We start from the raw sequence: 5,239 nt of genomic DNA, 5'->3' as shown, positions 1-5,239 counted from the left end.
CAAATTAATCATCCTTTTTAGGTCTTTCTGGAATCTCCCCCTTCACTTGTCTCAGAATCTTTTAACTTTATTATCCTCACCTCTTATATATTAGCGTTTGTTTAGCCGGGAGTGGCCCACAAAACACTTAGGAATACATTTTCTCATTTCTTCCTGCTAATGGCCCTGCCAGGTAACCCCTCTTTTGAGGCCATTCTTCAAAGAAGAATCTGAAGCAGAGAGTTTAAACGACTTGCCCAGGGCTGGTCAGCGGTGGAAAGGTCAGGTAGAGAAAACCGGCCCCAGAGCCTGTCCTTTTTCATTTCCCAGACTGCCATGTTTTCTCACGAGTCCTTGCTTAGCTCCTCGCTTGAGTCACTTGAGTCTTCGCTGGCTCCTCCAAGTTTCGCTCTGTCCTTTTGCCCACTTCCTTGAATCCTGGTGGCCTCCACCTCCATTTTATGCCACTCGGTTCCTCACTTTCATCTTGGGTCTCAACCCTGAGTGGCTCTCCCAGACCTAGGGTTTGTTAGAGGTCTGACCCTTGACCTTCACTGCTGGGCTGGGCATGCCCTGGGGTGGCCTGGGGAGAAACCCTCTCCTTCATTTCTATCCCGGTATTCTGGATGGGGGTGTGTGCACATGTGCACACACACTCATACACATGCACGTGTATACACGGACACACATGTGCTCTTCCATACATATGGGCATGGACACAACACATATCCACACACGTGCCCTCTCGTACTCATACACAGGTGTGTACACACACCCACATAAGTAGATACCCACGCTTTCCCCATACGCATGCATCTCCACATAGATGCACGTACATGAACGTGCGCACACACACCCATGTGTGCTCACACTCAAGTGTGCACGTGCACAGGCACTCCGCTCCCCACCTCTCCAGTACCGCTCCTGTCTGCCTCCTCGCTATGCAGGGTCCACCAGCTGCTGCTCCTCCCCTCCCCAAATAGGCTCCATTGTGTTTGTTATGGCAACAGGATCCTCTCCTCCTGATTGGAGTTCATTGTGGCCAGTCTCCAACCCTTGGAGGTTACCATCTTTAAAGAAATGCAAGGACAGTGTGAGTGGGCGAGGGGTGCACTTGGTAGCTTGTGGGTGAATCTTTAATGGTTAGCCATAGCCTGTTGGAGCTTGTTCTTTTGAAGTCACCTAGAACAAAGGGCTGGTGATTAAGGCTCTCCCCTTTTGGCCCCCTCTCAATCTCTGACCCCCGCCCCCAAGCACAGTGGAGAGCACAGCCCAGTGTCTGGTCTGCGGAGGGCCTTGCTGAGAGTCCCACTGGGCAATTCCTCCTGGAACCGCCCGTCTGGCTACCAGACAAGGGGCCGGAAGCCTCAGTGCCTATGCCCACGGTGGCTGCTTCTCCCCAGGCCCCCTCCTCATGGTTATTTCCTTTGTTCCTAAGACACGGGCTCCCTGCCACACCTGGAACCTCATCCTGGAGCCCGACCCAGCATCCCTCATACTAGAGTGTACCCCATTCCCTTTCTTACTTGCCTTTACCCCTCTTAGAAGCCCCTTTGGCCAAGGAAAAACCTGTTTACCCTCCATCCGAGGGCCATTTTCTTCTTCCCTTTCATTCTCAGTTATAAGTTCACCATGAACTTCCATTTGCCAGCCACTCTTCATGCTGCGAGACCGCGCAGGAAGAGCTGAGCTCCTCCTTCTTTCTCCCCTCCACAAAGGGACTGATCTGATCAAGGGGCATTCATGTGAAATCGAGCATCACCTCCATCATCATGTGCAAGCTGGTCCGCTGTCAAAACCTTCCTTCCCATATGGCCAATAGGACACTTAACAGAGTCGAATATTTTGCTCTTGGGGGTCGGAGCTAGGGTAAACACCATGCTGCTCCATGGACCACATGTGAAACCCAAAGGAAGTAGGTTTTCTGGGTAATAGAGGCCTACTAGTATTTTTTTTTTCTTCTTTTAAGGTACATTGTAATATACTAACGTGGAAACCTTATGACTATGTTCATCCTTTTTTATTATTCAAGAAGTCGTTTCTCAATTCTGTGGTACCTTGGGATCATTTTTGGCCTCTTTGGTCATCGCTGAGTGGCTGGGCAGAGGATGTGAGTGGCCCACTGTGCTGAATGGACTGCTAATTAGTTCGTTCTTTCTCTCTCTCTCTCTCTCTCTTCTTTCTTTCTTTCTTTCTTTCTTTTCTTTTCTTTTCTTTCACAGATTGCAAGGACCTTGTCAGCTTACAATCCCTTACTTTTTAATTTTCTTAATGCCTACAGCACCTTGTCTTCCTAGTGGTCTCCATCCTAGTATTAACCAGGCCTGACCCTGCTTAGCTTCCCAGATCAGATGAGATCGGGCTTGTTCAGGGTAGCATGACCATAGACCACTGATCTTTTTAATGTCTTTATAGGTTTGCCTTTTCCAGAAGGTCATACAATTGGAACACAGTACTTCACCTTTGCAGACTAACTTCTTTCACTTAGAAACGTGTTTAAGATTTCTCTGTGGCTTTTCATGATTCGATAGCTCATTTCTTCTTATCGCTGAATAATATTCCGCTCCCCAGATGTACCAAAGTTTGGTATCCATTCACCCATCGAAGGACATCTTGGTTGCTTCTAAATTTTGGCAGTTATGAATAAAGTTGCTCTACACATCCGTGTCCATAAATTTTCAACTCGTCTGGGTAAATAGGCAAAAGCTACTTTAAAAAATATGATTTTTGTGCCTGTTTTCCTAGATACGTTTCAAAAGACAAAGCAGGAGGTAGAAATAATCGAAGCCGAAAGAGGTCGGAGGTTCCTTTCATTTGGGTAGGGTGGGTACACCGATCTGGCCGGATGCCACCGCGGCTCACCTTTCCACTCACTAGTCATGGTACCTTTAGGCAGTTAGATTGGTTATCGTTGACATCTTTCAAAAACCTTGACAGAAAGGTGATATATGCGTAAAAACCCTGGTTAATCAGGTTTGCTCTGAGCTTTTTCCGTAAGGTGGGTTATTATGGGATCCAGTGGGTGGGAAGATAGTGACTTTTAAAGGATTTAATTTTTTTCATTTTGTCTAATAATTATAGTTTTATACTCCTCCCTTGGTTTTATGACATTTCCCCGATTTTTACAAGTATTTGTTTCTTTTGCATTTTCTCTTATTTTTAGTCTTCTATTTATATCGTTCTTCTAATCACTATGGTGTTCTCTAGGCTTTTGTGGCCCCAGAACTATCCAACCTCGCTTTATTATTCTTGGCAATTGTTTTCTTTTACCTCACTTTTTTAAAAGCTGTTTTTCTCCGTAGTATTTGTTCTGAACCAAATTTCTTTTTTAATGCCTTGGCATGGCTTCCATTCTTCCCAGTGAAAGAGTTTTAATTTTGCTGGAAACAAACTGGCCTTCCTTTAGATTGAAATAGTGCTGCTGAGTTATAATCAGTTTTCACAGAATCACAGTTTGGGCTATTGCTGGCACACTCTTGTGTGCGCATGTGTGTGTTTTGGAATTACCATATATGCTTGAATATAAGGTCAGGATTAGATCATGTCCTAAGTATCTTAAGAGGAAGTACCTTATAATGTCCTTGCAAAGTCTTTCATATTGACTCACTGATGACTTTGGGTGCTTTTAGAAGTCTCCTGAGGAAACCAGTAGGAAGGAAAGAAAGACATTTTTTGTGGCTTTCATAATAACCCGTAGGGACATGACCTCAAAATTGCCATGGTTTGTGAGACCACCCTAAAAACAATTCAATGAGTGGTTCACTTGTAGAGATTTTTAATGGGCACTAATTATTTAAGTGGCTTGGGTAAGAGTCCCAGCAAGTGCATGATACACAGATTCGAAAAGCTTTTTTTTTAAACTTCCAGTCAACTTGAAGATCTTGTTACACTGGAGACACCCTACCATGACTCTGTCATCCTGGTCCTGCTTGTGACAAGTTTTAATAAAATTGTTTCATAAAATATGAGGGTGTGAGAACAATATTTCTAAAATTATTTATATTAACATCGTAGTATAAGCTCTTAAATAAGAGGGCACCATCTTCCCATTGGAAAAGTGGGGAGGGTCATCTAATATTTGGGGTCACCCTGCGTTTGGACATATGTGATCCCTTTTAAAGGTTGTCATAGTTTTAACATATTCTGTGCATTGTTTGATTCATCTGAGTCGAAGTGAAGGTATAGAATTCTTCCCTTCATTGGTTGGTGTGTTTGGATTGGGGACTATCTTTATTTCTTAGCTGCAGGGTTCAACATAGATCTATCTCCCTTTTCACTCAATTCTCCAGCCTTAAAGTAACCATCTACCTTCCAATTCTGAAATCCATTGGACACTTTTTAGAGCTCACCTTTTTTCTGCACTTGACCCCTTGACCCTTCCTCCCATTTTGACCTGCTGCCCTTTGTGGTTCCTGTGACAACGGCTTCCCTCATGGTTCCTTCCCAGTCTGCTCCCCAGCGTGTTGTCCTGGACCTTTCCCCCTCATTCTGTGCCCTCTCCCTGGACAATCTCATGTCCTTTTTCAAGGCTTAGCTTCCACTCGAGTTTGAAAGTTGGGAGTCTACAGGCCATATCTTGCCTGCAAGGTCAGCGTACTCAGTGTGGTATGTTATTGTTGTTTTAAATGCGAATTGGTTGCCAACATTTAAAAATTGGGGTCAAGTCCAGATTTCTAGCTTCTCTTAGAAAAAGGATGAGCTGGCAGTGCTGGGACAGAGCTGTGAGTGACTGTCTCTGTTAAATGGGACATTGCTTCCCCGTTTACCACAGTTCTAGCAACTGCTTCCTTTTGTCTCGAGACTTTGACGTGATGTTATTAGTTGCCATTTTGGTTTATCATGCTCACGCTGTTCTATTCCTTACAACAGAGAGATAAGAGGAAAAAAAAGAATTCTTCTGCCCATGTCTCTATTCAAAAGCGAAAAAGTAAAAGCTAGACCAAGAATGCTGTTTCCCAACAGTGGAAAAGAGCATTTGTGTGTGTGTGTGTGTGTGTGTGGAAAGGAAGAATATTCTTACATTTTACTATTCATGGCGTATCTGAGTTGGCAGGCTACAACTTAAGATGCTTCTGGATGTTGATGGTTTTGATGACTCAATATGTGTTTTTGCCTACATTTTTTTTTTCTTCTGAAATCCAAAACAATCTCTTTGGTATTGTAGATTCATTGGCATTTGCTGAGTACCTGGGATGTGCAAAGGTACTGGGAGTCCAGCGGTAAGCCAGGCAGGCACATTATCTTTGCTCAAGTATCATAT

General features: G+C 44.2%; 1 protein-coding gene and 1 pseudogene across 1 annotated transcript in view; one reads left to right on the top strand and one right to left on the bottom strand.

Annotated features, from left to right (window-relative positions):
• Positions 1-5,239, top strand: part of HUNK (hormonally up-regulated Neu-associated kinase) — an 84,899-nt gene that overhangs the window by 27,164 nt on the left and 52,496 nt on the right. The gene's annotated exons all lie outside the window — the stretch shown is intronic.
• On the bottom strand, positions 2,252-2,368 carry LOC111728868 (annotated as a pseudogene).

Source organism: Pteropus vampyrus, unplaced genomic scaffold, assembly GCF_000151845.1.
Source record: "Pteropus vampyrus isolate Shadow unplaced genomic scaffold, Pvam_2.0 Scaffold233, whole genome shotgun sequence".
NCBI classification, from domain to species: domain Eukaryota; kingdom Metazoa; phylum Chordata; class Mammalia; order Chiroptera; family Pteropodidae; genus Pteropus; species Pteropus vampyrus.
Note: the sequence above shows the minus strand (reverse complement) of the source record. Positions and strands in the feature narration are given on the sequence as shown.